This window comes from Diadema setosum, chromosome 5, assembly GCF_964275005.1.
Source record: "Diadema setosum chromosome 5, eeDiaSeto1, whole genome shotgun sequence".
NCBI classification, from domain to species: Eukaryota; Metazoa; Echinodermata; class Echinoidea; order Diadematoida; family Diadematidae; genus Diadema; species Diadema setosum.
Window position 1 is genome coordinate 34,719,352 of NC_092689.1, and position 21,628 is coordinate 34,740,979.

The 21,628-nt window shown below is 37.9% G+C and overlaps 4 non-coding genes across 4 annotated transcripts; 3 read left to right on the forward strand and 1 right to left on the reverse strand.

Annotated features, from left to right (window-relative positions):
* Positions 1-6,425: 6,425 nt before the first annotated feature.
* On the forward strand, positions 6,426-6,498 carry Trnak-cuu (transfer RNA lysine (anticodon CUU)). Its single transcript has one exon. It is a non-coding gene; the product is annotated as a tRNA-Lys (tRNA).
* Positions 6,499-10,049: 3,551 nt separating this feature from the next.
* On the forward strand, positions 10,050-10,122 carry Trnak-cuu (transfer RNA lysine (anticodon CUU)). Its single transcript has one exon. It is a non-coding gene; the product is annotated as a tRNA-Lys (tRNA).
* Positions 10,123-11,709: 1,587 nt separating this feature from the next.
* Positions 11,710-11,781, reverse strand: Trnah-gug (transfer RNA histidin (anticodon GUG)). The gene has a single exon. It is a non-coding gene; the product is annotated as a tRNA-His (tRNA).
* Positions 11,782-12,248: 467 nt separating this feature from the next.
* Positions 12,249-12,321, forward strand: Trnak-cuu (transfer RNA lysine (anticodon CUU)). The gene has a single exon. It is a non-coding gene; the product is annotated as a tRNA-Lys (tRNA).
* Positions 12,322-21,628: the final 9,307 nt, after the last annotated feature.

Below are 21,628 nucleotides of genomic sequence, written 5' to 3' on the forward strand. Positions count from 1 at the left end.
TAATGGTATAGAGAAATACGATGGAACCTACTTAAAAGCAAGCTTGTTGAGTGTGTAGGTCCCAAGGGAAGCCTAGTGTGAAGCCTAGTGTGGGATGGCATTATTAACACAAGTTGATAGGGAGTTAGAGAGAAACAAAAATCATAATCAGTAATATTTACATCACTTTTGAAGATCAAGTAGATGAATGAATGAAGAAGTAAACGAAATACGTCCGTCCAAGGTAGTTCAGGCAGAATATATAGGGGGGATGAGAGGCAATGATGATCTAATTGTTTCAATGTCTTACTTTGTATCGTGTCCCATACTCAAAATGATCAATATAGCATCAACCTGCATGCATGTCATTAAAAAGCATTACATTCACCTCTTCTATTTATACTGCTTACTCTCGACTTCAAATAGGGGGATCACAACTTCCAGTTTTATTGGACAGTGGATGGCGTAGCTTTAGTGTCCTCCGCATGAAACAATGATATTGCAATCCATCATGTACCTTGGTATAGGATTTCAATGCACATAAAGCAAGTATAATTTGCTTTAGAATAGGTGCATGAAGTATACGCGCTCTTTTCCTTGTTTTCAAGTTGTGGCCTTGTGCTTAAGGTCATAGACTCACAATCCTGGGTTCCCTGGTTCGAATCCCATGTGTGTACCCTCAGGCAAGTCCACTTTATCCTCAGTGCCTCGTCCTTCGAAGGGGACTTAAAACTTTGATTACTTGCTCATCAACGTTCATTGCTTTCTAATAGCTGCCTCGTAGAACAGACTGCAATGCTGTCAAATTCCAAATTCGTATTCAACTTTCATCTCGCGAAGTCTTAAATGTCGCTTCAGTCTTTCAATTCAGTTCGATTCAATTCAATTCATTTCAATTCAATTCAATTCAACTAGTTTATCTAAATTTATTTCCATTAAAAAATACATGATACAAAGCGGTACATGTGTCAATTTGACTTTCATCCAGCTGAAAAGGACAGTTCATTGAACACAACATGAATGCACGAATGGTATTATCAAAAAAAAAAAGGAACAACGCAGACTTTTGTCATGGTAACAAAAAAGTAATGTAATGCCTTTACAACAGTGCAGAAGATGATTTGACATATTGCACGTTTTACTAATTCATTAATTCCATTTGTTTTCGTGCAGCCATTCATGTCTGAATCACTCACTGATGCATTAACTAATTAATCTGTGTATGCAGCCAGCCTTCATAGTACAATGTATTGTCATATCGTTCATCTATTCATTCATCCATGCGTCTGTTCAAAAATTCATCCATGCTTTCCAGTGCAATGTTTTCTGACATTATTTTTGACTTTATTTGAGCATCTCTCTTGCTCGATGCATCCCTGTCTTTCGTGACAATTGACAAAAACTCTGCTTTTAGATATTTTTTAGAAAGCTAAATCTCCTCTTGAAATGAATGAGAATTTCCGACAGGGTCTTGGGTTCGAATACCGTCATTGTGTGTTCATCTCTCTCCATATCCCATGTGTGTGAATGGGTAGCTGGTAATGCCGAGGAAAATAATGGTGTTGAGGGCATTCTGGGAGTGCAGTGTTGGCTCTGAAAGGGCTATACCCTGGGTACATAAGATAATTTTCTTATCAAACCATTATGATATCACATGATATTATGATACAGTTATATCATATCATATATCATATATCATATCATATCATATCATATCACATCATATCATATCATACCATATCATATCATATCATATCATATCATATCTTACCATATCATATCATATCTCATCATATCATATCATATTTTATCTCATATGATATCATGTCATATCAAATATCCTGTCATATCACATAGTGTATTATGATCATTCATATCATATCATATCATATCATATCATATCGCATATCATATCATATCATTATCATATCATAATATCCATATCATATTGTAATATCATATGGATATGTGTGGTCTTTGAGCCTTCCTGTGTTAAGGAGTTACATCTACACAAAATATGTCACACACATGACATAGGACCTACCTATAAGATAGGAAATTAAGGTGCCACGCAGAGGGTTCATGTTGGCATTCGATCTAAAGTCCACCTCCTTGTGTCACACTTTCACATTATCCCCATTGTGTGACAAGAGACCAGTCTTTTAACATTGTCTTTACCACCGACGTTATGGACACATGAACCCACGTCAGATGTCTGGTTGGAATAATGTGCACTCTCATCAAAAATTCAAAGACAGTGCTGAAATAGACACACATTCAAAAGAACGAAAACAAAAAACAAACAAACAAACAAACAAACCTGTCAGTATGGTCAATCACGTGATCTCACTGTAAAACATTATTAAGTCACGGGTGGCACAAGGTGCAGATTAAAGCAATTAAATCAATGGAATCTAAAGAGATTCCGATTGCTGCTTGAATTGATAGCAAATTATTAATGACATGCGCATCATAGCAAATTCACAGTTCATGGGAATCCTAACGTTATGAATTTACTTCTGGAAACAGAGAGAGAGAGAGAGTAACGGAGCCAAATTAGTTGCATTTGGACTGGCGTGCAAATTCAACATTAATGGTCGCCATGGATATTACAAGCAAAACTATTCATGAGTAAAAGTATTGTTTTCATCACAATGTACACTCACCTGGCCGTACTCAGTATGGTGGCAGGCGCAATTAAATTGCTCCCTCCGCCGAAATTTTCAAGCCACTCTTTGTCTTTGGACTCATTTGTTGTTTAGATTTTCAGATGATTTAACGAGTGATTTAGAAAATCCCGCAACAAGAAAGAATTGCGTGTGCTTATTTCTTGTGTTTGCCACTTACTTATACTCATTACATAAAACGTACAAGATATATATATCTATATATTCATATATATATATATATATCTGTCAACACTCCAATCACTGCATTTCCATAAATTTTTGTAGTGAAAATGAAGAAGCATATCAGTAAAGACGCACTTCACTAGCTGAACAAGATGACAGATACTACGATTTACCATTCACATCGTCCCTGATTTTTTTTTTTTTTTTTTTTTGCTCCCCACTCATTAAGTCAATAAAATGAAAATGAAATGAAAATGAAATAATATACTGCGGGTTGTCAATGTTATATTCTCAGTCTTTAGTTTTCATTATTCAACTGCACTGCACCCACCTCATCACCCAATTTTCCCCAAGAGAGTTGTGTCTCCGGATAGTCTTTTTATGAGGCCCCATACACTTCAAGCTTAATCGCTCACTATCATGACTATGGTGGTCTCCTACAAGACATTCAACATATCTCTGATATTTACTGGGAAAATACTCACTTTGTATCTTATTTACATGTTTTGTATATGTTCACTGCACAATACTAATGCCTATGTTTATCTATTTGTGTATCACATCATTTTAAATCATTACACTTGTTATACTTTGAAATTTGTATTCAATTTGTATGTGATTGAATGCGGAAATATATCAAATCAAACAAACAAAGCGAACAAAAAAAAAATAGTCCTTTCCGCAATAGCACTTCCAAGGCAACTACTAAGCATACATTCTCATGATGTCATTTAGCATTACACCCCTATTTGCGTTGCCAGGGGGTAAATGTCAATTACGATATACGTCACTGTCTGTTGTCATTTCGATTGATAGTTCATTGGTAATATACAACAGCACTTTATAGAGATATGGTGGAGGTGAAAGGAGCATAAAGCATAAGGAGTCAAATATGAAACAAAAGACCGAAATCCTGGGATTTGGGTCAGTGTCGAAACGGCGAAACGACACAGCTTGAGCGATTTCTGCGTCTGTTTACAGTGTAACTGTATCTGGACCACGTATGTTATGATAGTAGTCTGTCGTGTGCCATTGATAGTGTGTGTGTATGTGTGCAGGGGCGGATCCAGGAATTCCGTAGTGGGGGCGCCTTTACAAAAGTAAAGGGGGCGCACGCACCCCCTCCCCATTTTTTCTGTTTATTTCTGTTGTTTAAAAAAAAAAAAAAATTAAAGAGGGCGCGCGCCCGGTGCGCCCCCGCCTGGATCCGCCACTGGTGTGTGTGTGTGTGTGTGTGTGTGTGCGCGCGCGTGTGTGTGTGTGTGTGTGTGTGTGTGTGTGTGTGTGTGTGTGTGTGAGTGTGTGTGTGTTTGTGTGTGTATGTGCATGTATGTATGTGTGTACATCAAACATCAATGACAGGACTTATTTTGAACTTCGGACACTGAGTGATCCAGATATTCATACGGCGATCTTGAGACTTTAACCAGCCATCCTCGGCCTTATATAGCCCATCTCGTAGAGATATACAAATGCATTATTAATATCTCTAAGGCCCAACCAATCTGAACGCTCGTTTGAGTCAATCCATTTAGTCAAGAACTATCATACACAGCACACAATCTCTCATTGGAATGTACCGACTTTGTTAAGTATACGGACATGCGTCATTCGTGGGAGACTTATACTGTCATAATATATAGGAGTATATGTGTGTTGGTGGATATTTTATGGTGTATTTGTGAAGGCCTATATTTCCCTCCACAGTTTTTATGTAAAGACCCGTAATGTGTTCAAGGGTGCACGTCACGAGACCGACACCCACGAGTCATACAGCCTACGAGTTATACAGCCCACAAGTCATACAGCCCACGAGTCATACAGATTACAAGTCATACAGCCCACTAGTTATACAGCTCACGAGTTCGACGCAAAGTAAATAAAGCCCACGAGTTCGACATCAAGTAAAATAAGCCCATGAGTTCGGCACTACGCACAAAAGGCTCACGAGGCCGACACCACGCTTAAAGGGATCACGAGACCGTATACGCAAAAGAGGCTCACGAGACCGACACTAGGCAAAGAAGGCCCACGAGACCTCAGGATGAACAGCGCCACCTATAGACTAATTAATTGTATAGGGTGTCCAGATAATTGCACAAGGAAGATATGAGAGATGGAAAAGGAGAGTTTCTAGGGTATTACCCCGTCAATTGCCCTCCCTCACCCCCTGAATTGTTCAAGATTTTTGTGTTTGCGTGTGTGTGTTTGTAAAAAAAATAAAAAAAATTCAGTAAAATTGTGCATCAGAACTTTCCACATCAATTTCAAAAAATGCCCAAACACCCTTATTTCCCTTTCCGCAAAACATAATTATAAAATTACTAAGAAAATATAAAACGATGTGGACATTCAGATCAACCACCTAGAAAAATACTTAGCTTTGAAATGAAGTTTACAAGGAAATATTTCACAAAATGGTCAATGTTGCAGTGCACACCTGCTTTACGTGATCTGGAGGGGGCGTAGTCATAAGCGAAGGTGTTGATTTAGTATAAAATCACAGAAAATAACGTGATCGTCTTTTAAGGTAGCGTTAAGGATTTTGAAAAAGAAGATGCATCCATGAAAACAGCTATTCTATTTCATGAAAAATGTACCGCTTTGAGGAGAATAATTTTATAAGCACAAGCCACAAATCGAGGTGAATCGCTGCGATATAAAGCGTTTTCATCCATTGAATATCATACATTATAGTTACAGAGAAAATTACAAATTGAACTCTAAAACATCTTAGCAGGCTGGTAGGATATCTAATAAGGCCTACTTTAAAAACTAGTGAAGCGAGAAAGAAAAGGGGAAAAAAGTAGTGTCAAACTAATGGGCTGTATGACTCGTGAGCAGTATAACTCGTGGGCTGTATGACTCATGAACCTATTTTCTATGTCGGTCTCGTGGGATGTGCCCCTATTCTCTACGGGACGCAGCTCTGAAATGAACAGTATTTTTGGAGGCACCGAGGCCCATATGTTTAACCAGAAACTCGAAATAAGCAGAGTATATTTGTTTTGTACTTGGGATCAAAAAGACCGTACGAAGCAGCGTGCGATGTCAGAATTGCTTTGTGACATAATTTTAAAAAATAGTGCACTATTTGGAAAATGTCGTTATAAATAGTGACGTCATTTCCAAATAGTATACCATGGAGTATCAAACAGGCCAACGTTCTAAATTATTGTTGAAAATACATACAGTCACGTGAAGTTCTGTCAACCAATCACCAGAGGATTAATTTTTTTTTTGGTATCCAAAATATAATAACTAATATTAGATTTTCACTTTCAGCAATACCATCCAATGAGTAACGAAAAGTCATCCATTGTGTGCATCTAGACTCTCTGAGTACATGTGTATTTCTGTCTCCTTCTTCTTATCATTATTTTTATAATTCTTGTCTTGAACACTTGACTTGGCTCTCGCTCTATTGTAGGTGGTAATATCCTTGCTAGTACATAGGACATAATGCATTGAACTGTATACTGTATAGTTATTCATTACCACCGCTGGCCGCAAGCCAGCATTCGCTCAAAAGCAGCCAGTGGGAAAATGAATGACTACGAATGACTCCAGACTTTAACCTCTGGTCTGCGCATAGCCCGGTTAGCTCAGTCGGTAGAGCATGGGACTCTTAATCCCAGGGTCGTGGGTTCGAGCCCCACATTGGGCGACTAACTTTTTTTTTTCTTTCCCAGTGACTGTCACAAAGTGGTGGGGTGTAAAGGTGAGTTCAAGGAGAAATTGAATAATATCAGCGACATAGCAACAACACTGTTTTTTTTTTTTGATACACTATTGCTGCTATCCTTTGTGGAACACCAACAGGAAGTTCCCCGCAAAGAGACGTCACAGACAAGTGACGCTTATTGTCATCTTCATTGGACTGGCCAAGACAGTGGTCTTAGGCTACGGTCACAACCCCCAAAATCAGCCTGCTCGGCGACCGGTCGGCGAGTTTTTAGCCAAAACCGGTCGGACAACGACCGGTGACAGACCAGTGACCGGCCAGGCGCCACTGATATTTAGGGCATCGGTCGGTCGCCGCTGAAGTTTTCACGCGGAGTTAAAATTTCAGCGGCGACCGACCAGTTTTCACTCGCTGCCCAAAATACGCTCGGTGTCCGAGCGGGAACCGCCCAGGCACTGACCTAATCGAGCGGTCGCTGCCGAGCGATTTAGGGAACAAAAATAATAGAGACAAAAATGACAACAACACAAAAGAAAACCAAGAGAATAGATCGAGCGGTCGCCGTCGAGCGATTTAGGGACTAAAAATGTTTAGATAAAAATGACAGAAGCCCTGAAGGAAACCAGGGACTAGATGGAGAAGATAATCTAGCGCAATGTGGAAGAAGCAGGGGGAGGGATAAGAGGCAAGGAAACCCCACCAACATCTCAGCATCTCAACATCTTGGCAAGCAACATGAGGGACATGGAAGTCAGAGGCAACCACTTTGGGGCAAAAGAGATGAAAGCTAAACGTTAGTGTCGATATGTAGACTTAGTGAAATATGGTTTGGTTATCTTATCATTTATTGAATGAAGAAGTAATGACTGACAAGAGATGGGAAATGAAATATGAAATTAAATAGGAATAGAAAAATACTGTAAAATAAAGAATCAAACAAGATATTTTGAAAAATTCTAATCTATTCTAATCTTTGTTCCATCTTGGGTGTTCCTTCCTTTTGTTTTATTTCCTGATTTCTAGTTATCTGTGGTATCACATAGCTGAGGTTTGTTAGTTGATAATTTAACTCTTAGATCTTTTGCCTCGAGTTTTAGTTTAATTAATCAATTAACACATCACAAATCACATAGGTACATTAATAAACAAAGGTAGCTCGTGAGAAATTTCCGGCAGAGACCGGAGGGTGGCCGCCGGTACGCCTACGGGTCACCGGTAGATAATCTATCGATCACCCGTCGGTCGCTGAGCGATTTCGTAAAAATCGGTGGGAGATCGTCCAGTTGCCGATGGGGCATCGCTCGGTGACTGCTCGGACTCTGCGCGTTGCAGATCCCCATATTTCGCCAAAATTTTACTGAAAATCGATCGGTGACCGACGGGAAATCGACAGGGCACTGCTCGGTCATCGCTAGGGTTTTACAGCCTGCTCAACATCTCCAAAAACTGCTGAGCGGTGCCAAAATTTCAGCAGCGACCAAGCAGGCTACAAATCGGTCGGTCGCCGCTCTGAGTTGTGACCATAGCCTAAGTCACTGTCCTATTACTCCATTATATTTCCATATGTACGAAAAAAATTTCCGGATAGATGATTTTCTTTTTTCTATATCATTTGGCTGCTTTGCATGGTCATGCACTTGAACATGTGACGTTATTGCACTTGAACATGTGAAAGCATGCATAGAGGTATATATGAAGAGTTTGTTTGCAAAAACCGATAAGTCCATATTTGCCAAATGGAGATATTTGCGATTAAAGGTCAAGAAAAATAAAGAGAATAAAAAGAAAATTTTTGCTTCTTTTGACCATAACTTGAAAAATATACCTTTTTATGTAGTGACCAATATATCATTTAAAAGGTATTATTTTGTACTGTATGACAGAGATCATACTTCAAAATCTTCAAAAATGGACTTATCGGTTTTTGCAAACAAACTCTTCATATGGAAAATGTATTAAGATCAACTGAAATTTGTGCGTTTATGTTATTTTGTGTTATATTTCATTAAGTCTATATTTTTTTTTGTATGAAGGACTGATATTGAAGTCCGAAATTTGAAGGTATTGAATGATAACAATTGTAAGGGGGGGGGGGGGGTAGGTGAAGTGGCAATATTTTTCTGATTGCCCTATCAAGCTGTAATAGTAATAATGTTTGAGTTTGTTTGTATTTTTGTTTTGGAGTATTAGTGGTTGATTTGTAGTGGAGGCTATTTTATTGTTTGAACATTGTTTGGATGTTCATGACATTTTTATCTGTACATAATGTGAGCAGGGCCCCTTGGTAGAAAAGTTAACCAACTGAAATGGCTACCCTGTTAAAAGAATATTGAAATAAATAGTTTTTTAAATAAATAAATGAATATTCCCATTCCTGAAATAACATCTACCTCGTTAATCCATAACGCTCTGTCCACAAAGACCAGCAGAAATTTTCTTTACGTTGTTTTATTGTTTTGAAGGGCCCCCTGAAATTCAAATGCATGTTGATTTGTGTTGATTTCTGATACCCTCAACATCACTTTTGCAGTGAAACGAATATCTAGAACATTCCATATATTTTTAACGATTTTTTCTTCTATTTTTCTTCAAATTACTTGAGAACGCCCACAAAAAAATCCTTCCAAACCAATATTCGTCAGATGACCTCATCTGTCAATCACTGCTAAAGTACTGAAATGTTTAACAAAAGACATTGGAATGCACCTTCCCCTCGACTCAGCATAACTTGCATGTTCCCTCACCATGTCATTTCAGTACTTTAGCAATGATTGACAGATGAGGTCATCTGAGGAATATTGGTTTGGAAGGATTTTTTTGTGGGCGTTCCCAAGTAATCTGAAGAAAAATAGAAGAAAAAAATCTGTAAAAATATATGGAATGTTTCTAGATATTCGTTTCACCGCAAAAAGTGATGTTGAGGGTATTGATGTTGAGGGTATTGAATAGCTTTGTGACATAATTTTTAAAAATAGTGAACTATTTGGAAAATTTCGTCATAAACAGTGACGTCATTTTCAAATAGTATACCATGGAGTATCAAACAGGACAACATTCTAGATTATTGTTGAAAATACATATACTAGTAATCACCTAAAGCTCTCTCAACCAATCACCAGAGGATTTATTTTTTTTTTATGTATCCAAAATATAGTAACTATCATTGGATTTTCACTTTCAGCAATACCATCCAATGAGTAACGAAAAGCCATCCATCGTGTGTATCTGGACTCTCTGCACATGTGTATTTCTGTCTTATTATTATTATTATTATTATTATTATCATTATTATCATTATTATTATTATTATTATTATCATTATTATTATTATTTTCGTTGTTGTCTGAACACTCAGAAATTATTGTAACATGGAGACTTGACCCTCCCTCTATCGTAGCTGGTAGGTAATATCCATCCTAGTACATAGGACATAATGCGCTGTATGTATGTAGTATATATGTACGTATAAAGCAAAGAGTGGGAAAATGAATGACTGCGAACGACTCCGGACTTAAGACATTGGTTTACTCATAGCCCGGTTAGCTCAGTCGGTAGAGCATGGGACTCTTAATCCCAGGGTCGTGGGTTCGAGCCCCACATTGGGCGACAACTCTTTTTTTTTTCTTTTCCTGGTGACTGTTACAAGGGGGTGGGGTGGTTAAAAGTGAGTTCAAGGAGAAAATGATGGATATCAGCGACACAGCAGCAACAGTGTATTTTTTTCTACACTGTTGCTGCTGTAAACGCCGAACATTCTTGTATAGAAAACATGATTTTTTTTTAACACCAACAGGGAGTTTCCAGCAAAGAGACTTCACAGAAAAGTGACATTTATTGTCATCCTCATTGGGCTGGCCAAGACAGCGGTCTAAGTCACTACCCTGTTACTCCATAATATTTTCATTTGTACGAAAAATGTCCGGACAGATGATTTTCTTTTTTTTTTAATATATATCATTTGGCTGCTTTGCGTAGTCACGTACTTGAGAAACTCAAACAGGGCGGTGAGTTGGCTCAGTCGGTAGCGCGTCTGCCTCACGATCACGCGGCCCGGGTTCGAACCCGAGTCTGGACTGAGCAATGTTGTGTGTAAACATACCGTCCCCTCTAGCAAGAGGCAAAACACTCTGTCCCTCGGATAGGACATAAAATGAAGGTCCCGTGTATGAGAGAGTCACAGCTCATGCACGTAAAAGATCCCGCTTCATTCATTCATCGCAAAGAGCAGGATGTTTAACCCGGTGAAGTGGTCCCACCCCACATCCAACTGGACCCCATGGAAGACCAGCTTAGTGTAGCTGAATATGGGCTATCCAGCCATCTTCACAGATGGAAAATGAACAACAACAACAACAAACATCGAAAACATGTGACGCTATTCCCATTTTTTAAATAGCATCCATCTCGTTCATCCGTAACGCTCTGTCCACAAAGACCAGAATATATTTTCTTTACGTTGTTTTTAAGAGTTTGAAGGAATGATAACTTTCTGAGAAAATGTTTGGGCCTATATATATATATATATATATATATATATATATATATATATATATATATATGCAATATACACTATTGGTTTTTCACGTACAAAGCATAGATTACAAAGACGATATTGCGTTATCGTGTTTAAGGGGATTTAAACCTCTCGATCGCAGAATACCAGAAAATTACTCTTTTTACCAGAAACCGAAATACCATGTTTAAACTATTTGCAATGTTTATGTCGTAATTAAAGATCATAACCTGTTCATAGAATACCAAGGGCATGAATTAAAGAGAGGATAATAAACTTTGTACAGGATTTTTGAAAAAGAATAAGATAAGGCTCTCATTTGCCCCTGTACCTAGATGGCATATCACATGCATAAAATCAAATGGTCATCTCGTTATCAAAATATGAATCGTTTTATCCTTATCCACTACCATGTCACATCTAGATCTTGTATGGCATAATTGGATAATGTATAATTATGTATAGGATCTATGCTGGTATTAACAAACAGATTAATATCTTTTATCATAATTTCTCTCCTTTTTTTAAGTAACACTTTTTATGGACTTTTAGATCAGGTCAAATCATTACAAGAAGATTAGAATCAAAATCCTAAGTTCAAGAAAAAAAGAATAAAAAAAAAAAAAAAACCACGGCCTACCTCTCAGGAGAGGAGTTAGAGATTTAAAAAAAAAAAAATGTGCCGTGACCAGGATTCGAACCTGGGTTATTGCGGCCACAACGCAATGTCCTAACCTCTAGACGATCACGGCTGGTTGTGGTCACGAAACGCTCGGCATGCTAATAAGTACTGCCCTGTAAAGGGGTAGAGCACCCACCCTCCATAACTACAATTACAATGAATTCTATTTGCAGCAGGTCGGGGGACAAGGACGTTTGAGCGAACTGCTTGTATTGTAATTATGCAAATGAATGCACTATAACGTGATTATGTATGATAATGAGGCACATCGTAGATTGTGACGTGTAAAAATTCGAGATAAAGCAGCAGCATCAACTGAGGAAGAAAGAAGAAATACCAATGAATAGAAGGAGAATAACATATTAATATCTTCTCGTCAGTTGGCAAATTTGTACATCATGTCTTATATAAACTATGTCTTAGTCTTCTCTCAGTACGGAACTACAAAAAATACCTGTCAAGTTTTGCACAATATTATTTCTCAGCGAAAGTCACCGTCTGAAAATGTCACAGTTTGAAAAGCTCACTGTCGTCAAAGCCCGGTTAGCTCAGTCGGTAGAGCATGGGACTCTTAATCCCAGGGTCGTGGGTTCGAGCCCCACATTGGGCGAGTTATTCACATTTGTGACCCGCTACAACAAAATGGTCCTAAAGTCGCGCACGGTCGAAGCCGTGAAAATCGAGTTTGAAGTCAGAGCATCAAAATTGGTCAAAACTTACAATTTTCTGAATTTGACATATTATTAGAGTCTCACATGCCTTCTATCATCTGTCGAAATTTTGAAGCGAAATGATGAAAGGAAAGACCAGAAAATAGCGTTTTTCTGGGCCATGTTTTTTGGCGTTTCATCAAAGTAGAATCTGGTTCGAACATTTGGATTGAGCGCCACACATAGGCTCCGCCCCTAACAACGACCAGAGTGATCTCATTGGTCAGTTTGCTGCTTGCCGCTAACCGAAGCGTGACGCTCGCACACTGCACAGTCGAATGGTGCGTGCAGGCAGGATGCACTATGCCCAGCCGCTTCTCCTGGCATCCTGGTCACTGATTGGTCAGTGAGGAGACGGCCGACGCTGTGTTTGAATGAGCATTGCGGGGGTTGCTAGGGCTTACCTTCTATTGTCCGGAGGTGAATACTGACTTGCGTGTCCCTTGATCGTGATTGCGTCGCAAGGAGAAATTTTAGGGCGCTTTTCTCGAAACAGTGATTTCCCAGACGTCTCGACATGCTCTCTTTTAAACATTGATATCTCCGCAGCCGATTATTTTTATAAGATGTGTTATATATCAATTTAAAGCAGAAAGATTAGGGAATCGTGTCATGCAATTTTCAAATAATCGACCTCGCCCGACTTTAGGATCATTTTGTTGTAGCGGGTCACATTTTTATTTTTCCTAATCTATTTTTTTTTTGGCTAATTCATATTTCAAATAATTACAATTTCGATAAAAAGAGACCATTGTGTGTAACAGTGAAGTATATCAAACAACACATTACAGCCAATCACATTGCTCTAATCTAATTAATTAAAAGTCTCCGCTTGCAGGTGAAAAAAAAAAATCATATCCCCGATTGACGGTCCTTACAAGAATGCGTGTGCGTGTGTGTGTGTGTGTGTGTGTGTGTGTGTGTGTGTGTGTGATTGGTATGTCTTTAGAGGAGCGATATCGCAGGAAATAATATAATCGTTTCATATCCTATGTTTTTTATTGCTCCTTGTATAACACTTCTCTTTCCTTCACAGTTTTGTTTAGATAGAAATTTTCAGAGTTGTTTGTAGTGGACACGCAGTAACAGCTTGGCGTCAACACCTTTTTTAAGAACATTTGTTTGTGCGTTTGTGTGTTTGTGTGTTTATCTGATTGTGTCCTCGATCACATAAAATGTTCAATAAATCATGTTTGTTCATTGGAATTGGTGACGCAATTATATGATTTTTCGATGATGGGTTACTACAGTTTGCAAGTTCTGTCCCGTCGTCTGAATGGTTGGACTGCAATCAACGTCATAATTATCTCATGACGGTTTCCACCACGCAGCGTTTTACAAAGCTGCTGAGCATGCGCGAGGGAAAAAGAACAATAACGGTCATCGGACAGACGCCAGTGCTGAAAGGCCATGTCATATTTAAAGTAACCTCACGACAGTCAAAGCCGCTTCCGACACACCTCTCACACACCTCATTTTCTCCAGCCCGATAGATGAGCTTTCGCAGGGACGGTGGCAGCATTTGTTGTCGGCTTTCGTTCGGAAAAATAATCATCCTTTTCCTCCGTCGAAAGCTTGTTTCGTAGCGTTTTTTTACAATTTGCCGATCTATGGCACCAGTTCCCTATTTTTCTTTGTGAACTAAAAACCACAAGAGGAACCTTGTTGCAGACGGCTCAAGAATCGTTGGATGCCTGACTAGAAATGGCCGTCTGGCGGGGAGCATTTCTTGAGGTAGGAGATATAGGTCTTTCTATAAAAGAAATCTATATAAACTTCTAAAGACGGACAAGCAATTTGTAAAACTAACTCAGAAAGAGTTGTAAACACTGTAAAAACCCCATTCTGATTCCATGCATGCAGTTTGTAAAGCATAGAGTTAGCATTTTTTTTCATATATTTTCAATGTCAGCAGCAAAAGCAACAGTAAGATGCAGCATTTTGAACCTATGTAACTGAGCATTTTTACTGGAATATTTCTTCAAATATATATTTCGCAGCTATTGTTGGAAAATGTTACTTGAAAGAACATCGACGCTTTAGCCCACCTGTTACAAATATTGTCATGACAACTATAAACATTACAAGCGCTGAAAATATATTTCTCACTCTAGTGTAGACAAAACGGTGTATTCTATGTACGATCAGTCAGCAAACTTAAAAGTGGTGTAATTTAATCTGTATTCTTGCCTTGAATACTCGATAGAAGGGTGCGACACAGAACTCAGTTCATTAGTTTGGAAAGAAGAATAGGAGCTCTAATTGAGAAAAAGAAGAGGAAACAGAAATTTTGATATGCAGCTTCAAAGATTATTAAAAAGAGACAGGGACATGAGTCTTATTGGTGAACGTGTGTATGTGTATGCTTTCATCTGTTCATGATTGAAATCAACAGAATGTGTGACAGAAATACATGTTCAGTAGCAAATATGAAAATGTGAATGATGATGTATTATATATAATACATCATCCTTCACATTTCCCTTACTTCAATGAAATCAAAGTGGACAGACTGGTGAGTTCCATTCACGAACTCTCGACGGATGTGAATAGTAGACTGTTTACTTTAACACTGTTAAAGGTAGATGAATAGAAGTTGACTTGCCTTAAGTTAATAAGTGTGGTTTTCTCCACTCAGGATTTAATGAACAGGTATGAGTTACAGAGAGGTATATGACGGATTCATCTGCAGATATTTTAATGATTTTACTTTTTTCTGTTGGTCGAGCTTATTTTATGTATCAATTCCATGTGAGATCACTCAACAAAAAGTTTGTGAAAGAGAGCTATAGGTTCAGTGGAATTTAGGATATAAAATACAAAGTCGAGTACTGGAGTATCTATATATCAGATGCATCGGTATAGGTCATGGATGTGGGTAATAAACAGAAGGTAAAATAAGCGTGAAGATAGAAATATAGGAGTCCATTTGATGGCGTAGATTTATTAGTGTGTTCCGTCCAATATCAACCAAAGAGATGGGATGAAACGGAGAAGTTTAACAGGAGGTTAAGATTTAGATTATTATAAAAGTAGAATGTTAACTGTTACGTATGCATAAGCAGCATTCAACATCTTTTACCATCATAATGACAAGTAATAGTCTGGTTACATTGATTCTATATTCATCAGTAAATGGGAATAAGTTTACATAACCAATATGAAATGTCTTAACGTATGTGCATAAAAATATGTGTATACATGATATGCAAGTACATGTATAAATATGGTTGTGTATCATTATATTATATATGATTATGTATACAAGTTAATAAGAATAGCAGCAGTAGTAGTAGTAGTACTAGTAATGATAATAATGATAATACATTTATATAGCACATTTTTCCATAAACGTACATGTTCAAATGCGCTTTTCCATTAGATTATTGACATTAATGATACAAATAATGAGTATTTACATGATGTAATATATACAGGCCTTTATGCATATATTTATAGTATATTTATTAATATATTTATAATATATTTACATGTTGTAATATATATAGGCCTTTATGCATATATTTGAATAACTTATTGAAGGTGACAATGTGCCAGTCTCTTGGACGACCGTATAGTCGATCAATCACATTGATTGCTTTCCAGCTGGTATAAATTTTACGAATACGCGACAACTTCTTGACAATTAGTTCTGCCATACCGAATCATGCATTTATTCATGGCAAGATAAAAATGTTCAGTTGGCAGTTATTACAGAATTCAACGTACTTGCCATGCAGGAAGTGAATAATGATGACGATAAGATATTGGTATCGCCTAACCATGCTAACGTCAGATATGTTCTATACTGTAAAACGAGGAATGTTCGCGTGCATTTTAATTTCGCGAGCGCCAAGATTCGCGAAAATTTCATGCCACAAAAGATGACGTCGGCTCCAATTCGCGAAAATTTAATGCCGCGAATATATCATGTTTTACAGTATCCAAATCTTTTCAAGAGGCGGGAGTACAGTTTGCATGTATACATATATATTACATATATCAAGAGTAAAACACTCTTGATATCTATTTACTACACACCGACGCAGAACTTGCATATTTTGATAAATATATATGTATATGTATATGTATATGTATATATATATATATATGATTGATAATGCTGAAACATTTTGTCGCTTATCATAAATATGTTCGACTGAAATTGGAGTGAGATAGATATCAAGAGTAAAAACACTCTTGATATCTGTTTACTACAAACCGACGCAGAACTTGCATATTTTGATAAATATATGTATATATATATATATATATATATATGTGATTGATAATGCTGAAACATTTTGTCGCTTATCATAAATATGTATATATATATATATATATATATATATATATATATATGTATATAACGAAGAATCCAGTAAAAACTAGCAAACTAGTAAGTAGTTTATTGTACTCGAATTTTCGGTGGCCTCCACCTTCTTCAGGAGTCTACGTATATCTAACTCATTCTTTATTGGCAAAGAAAATGCATTACTAGTTTATTTCTGGATTCTTCGTTTTATTATTGGAGCCAATACGTGAATTCTCAACATGTTTATATATATATATATATATATATATATATATATATATATATGTGTGTGTGTGTTTGTGTGTGTGTGTGTGTGTGTATAAAATTTGGAGAAAAGTTACGGAAGTTACTTGCTTCCTATGATGATGTGTTAATGGTGAATTACTACCGAATATAATATACACCGAATGACAACGAAAGGACATTTTAAATACTTTCACATTTTTTAAACACTTTAGTAACAATGGACCACACATTCACTTTCATTCAACAGCTTGCATGTCTATCTAGCCAATGGAGCTGACAAAAATGTTTGGAAAGAGTTAATCAATGTTAAAATGTCCTCTCTGCCTTCCTCTGTGCTGGTGGATTAGCCCGTCTGTTGGACAAAATAATTGAGATAAACGAAGTGTTTGTATATTACTATTGTTTGTATATTACTATTCTGTGTATCATTGCTAAACACAATTTTATATGTCGTAACTTACATGCATAGTTGAAACATTAATGTTTAAGCTTATAGATATGAATATCATTCATTTTTCTATGTTGTTTACTTATCGGTTATGTAGATAAGTATAATGTTATATTTTGCTGATTGAAATGAGATTCGTCTAATGAAATGAAATAAGTACACGACATGTGATGGTTTGGAAAACGCAGACTACACGAGAGCTATGAAGCTGAGCTTTTTGGGCATATGACATTTCAATCGAATGGGACTTTCACAATAAGCCCGATCAAATTTTAGTAATGGCTGCCATCTATATAAAAGCCAATTATTACCTCCGACCGATCACATAGCTCATCATCCCGCATTAGTGTATTTTAATGAGTGTGAGCGTGCCTGCGTTTATATGTATTCATTAACGGAGCATTAGGCCCAGCAATAATTGTTGTTGTTGTTGTTGTTGTTGTTGTTGTTGTTGTTTTGTTATCGCATGGTACAGATACGTATGATCAGCATGCTCACATAATAACAATGCATCTAACGCTACTCTTAAGCCATAGTTTAACAACGTATGTATCCACAAAGGTTTATAGACTATTGCTTTAGTGCTTTTAAACTGTAGCGAGAAGGCTATTATTTCGAAATTGATATAGAGGGAATATCGTATGCAACCAATTTTGTGCTTTCCCTAAATTAAACGTTTGCGGTCTTTATCCGTGAAGTGGACAAAAGAGTTAGACCTGTTCGGGTATTGCCCTTCTGTATAATAGTAGTCACTCAATATAGCACTTTGACTCCAGCGCATGCCCACAAAACATTGATAATTGACACCATCGACGGCGTGCATTATTTCCAATTAGTTGCATGGTAAATTCATTATTGGCGCTAATGTAATTTCATGTCCAGCGAAGCTTACGACCGATTTGCGCAGAGCTATAGTGGCGGCAGGGATAATTTTATGAATTTGGGGCTGACTCACTAGATTGGAAGCAATGCACGATTGATCGCGCTCTGCTTGATATCAGCAGTGGGATGATGATGAATATTTTATTTCTGTTGTGTGAAATATCAGATATACATGTATGTTATAAAAATATATTATCATTATACACATGCATTATATACATGTGTTTGTATGTATGCGATATATATATATATATATATATATATATGTCTAACACAACGCCGATTATCCTTCCCTAAGGAGAGGAGGAAATCGCGTCCCGGGATGGGTAATGGGTCCGTTAATACATCACCACTCTCCGGGGTTAGAAAGTTTACATGAACCACCAAATTAAAGGAAGAATTATTTAGATAGCAAAATAAAGGACTTGGAAACTTGCTTTATGAGGTATGTGTCACTTTATTTATTATATTCCAAACAATGGAATAAAACCAAAACGTTAAAACATGTCCAACAATCACATTTGAATTCTCATGTCCAACACTCATACATAGCAAATTACTTGTGTCAATAATTGACTAGTTGTACATGTAGAGAAATTACAATTTGTCAGCACTGGTAATTATAAAGGGGAAGGGCAGGATAGGGAATGGGAGGGCAATTAGTACAATTGAAATGGGTTAAAAGGGGTGGATTGAGTACTCACATGCAACGCGAAAGTCCACGTGGAAAGAAATAAATGAAATACTTTGCGAGATGCGCTGCAGTCTTGAACTTGGTTGCACTTAATTCAGTTGGGTCGATTCGCGATTCTGGCTCCTCCGGGGCATTCAGGACAGGAACATTTCAGGAACAACTCAGGAACAATTCAGGAACAACTCAGGAACAATTCAGGAACACATCGGGAGCAAATCGGGAACAAATTGGGATCAAATTAATTTCTGGAACTCATTACTTGCAGGACGGTGACGTACATTTAGAATTGCACTTGTGCAAATTCAAGTCCCGTTTCCTCGGCTCGGCGAGACATGAAAAGTTCCCTCTATTTTATTGGTGACTCGATCGGCGGGAAAAGTCCCTTTCTCCTAAATATTGGTGACTCAATCGGCGAAGATCAGTTCCAAAACTTTCTGCTTTCGCAGGGCTTACTTTATTTCAGTTGGAGTCCAAAACTTTGAAGTATTTCTCGCTAAGGGGTTAGTACATATTACTGGCGATGAAGTAGGTGTAGAGGACAGGAGATGGGGCGGCCGAGAGGGGGAAGAGGGATGCCGAGAGTGGGAATGGTAGCCGAGAGTGAGTCGGAAGGGGAAAACATGGGGGATTTATACTTCATTATGCAGTCATAATTACTCCGCCTTAACTGGGTATATGCAAATGAACTAACTAATCCTGGCTTATTACTGGTTCCCTTCTCCTAAATATTCTTTTGGGGGAATGGTCCTAGAGTGCTAAATTTGAATATTAAATCTCCATTGGTCAATTTATCATGATGGACATGTCATGTCACGCATCCTTTGTCCAAAAAGTCCTGACTCTTCAAAAATTGAGCTTACACAACATTTTCTTTGTATTCCCATTGTTTCATAAAGAAGAATAAAGCTTGCACAAAACTGTCTTTCAATATGCATTGACTCTAACAGCTCAGCATTGTCCACGTCCGGAACTTAATAGCCGTAAATAAGTCCATTCCCCAACACGTGAAGCAACAACAAGGGACTACCCTACCGCTCAAGGAAGGGGAACAACCTGAAAACAACATACCGGGCGTATGGGTCTACTGTAAGCATGGGTTGGCTAGGACAGGTGACTCCTTGTCAGGGCCGGATAAAATCAGCTAAGCCTGTTCACATACTATAACTTTTGCTGCATCCATCATAATAACCTCTAGCCTATGTAATTTGGGTGCACTATAAAACATGGGGACATTCACACTTCAAATATAGAAGCCCGATAACCTTTCTAAGTTGGGGAAAAAGGAGTAATAGATGGGTTAATTTTGGTCCTGCTACATATATATATATATATATATATATATATATATATATATATATATATATATATATACATAAACAGTTATATTACGTATGTGTGCGTGTGAGAGAGAGAGAGAGAAGGCGAAGAGTTTGTATATGTTTGTGAATGGTAAATACTCTCACAGTTTCTTATTCTGCATTGATCGCAACAGGTATTCATAGTGGTAGCCCTGTTTGGAACAGCTTTGCTTGGTAAGTTCTCAAGATTGGCAAAGTAGTGGACTCTTAACAGACAGCCCTTCCATTATGATAAGAATCTATCTAGTTCCGATAATAGCATGTGCAAGTTCAGTCGTACAAAGTACGTACATTCTGCCATACAACATAGATTATTACAATCGTTTAATTCAGAGGAACAAGAAAATAGCATGAAGACTTTGCTTAATGGATAAAACCTGACTTACCTCAGATCACTCGATTGTTAACGGTATAGCATTTGATAAGCAGATTTCGTTTTGTTATGAACCACACTCACACTGTACATTCACCCCCATACACACACACACACACACACACACACGCACAAAGTTCTTCTGTCCTTCATTGCCTGTATGATATCATTCTTGTCTTTAAGTCAACCATTTACTTCTTCCTTTTGCATTCTTATGTAACGTGTTTGGTTGGTGACTATCAGTAATTGTAACCACTGATAGAAGCTTAGACCCGTGGTAAAAAAAAAAAAAAAAGAAAAGAAAAGAAAATGAAAAACTACCCATGTGGCTTTAATGAGCAATATGTGATCACTGTAATTGGAAAAAAGTATAACTCTATAATACCACCGCTCAGATTTCATTTTTGGTGTCTTATTTCTTGGGGTGAATTTTCAACCTGCAAATCGTCTCTCAATCTGGTGACACGCAAACTGTCCTCTATGCAGAGGCGGAGGAATCATCGCCATCATCATCATCAGCTCCTGTGCAAACATCTACATCGCCTTTGCTGCCCAGTGAGGAAATCCTCAGGGCGTGCTTCGGTGAGTCCCTTTAAGGTGATCATAAGGGTTCACGTCACGCGTTCGACACCCACGAATAATACAGCCTACGAGTAATACAGGCCATTAGTCATAAAGCCCTTGAGTTATACAGCACACGAGTCATACAGCTGAGTTCGACACTAAGCAATGAGGCCACGAGTCCGATACTACGCAAACGAATCCCACGAGTTTGACACTGAGCAAGCAAGGCCCACACGTTCGACACTAGGCAAACAAGTCCCACGAGACCGATAAGCCCACATTTAAGCGGGGTTCCCACTATCACGATTGGCGCCACGATTGAAATCG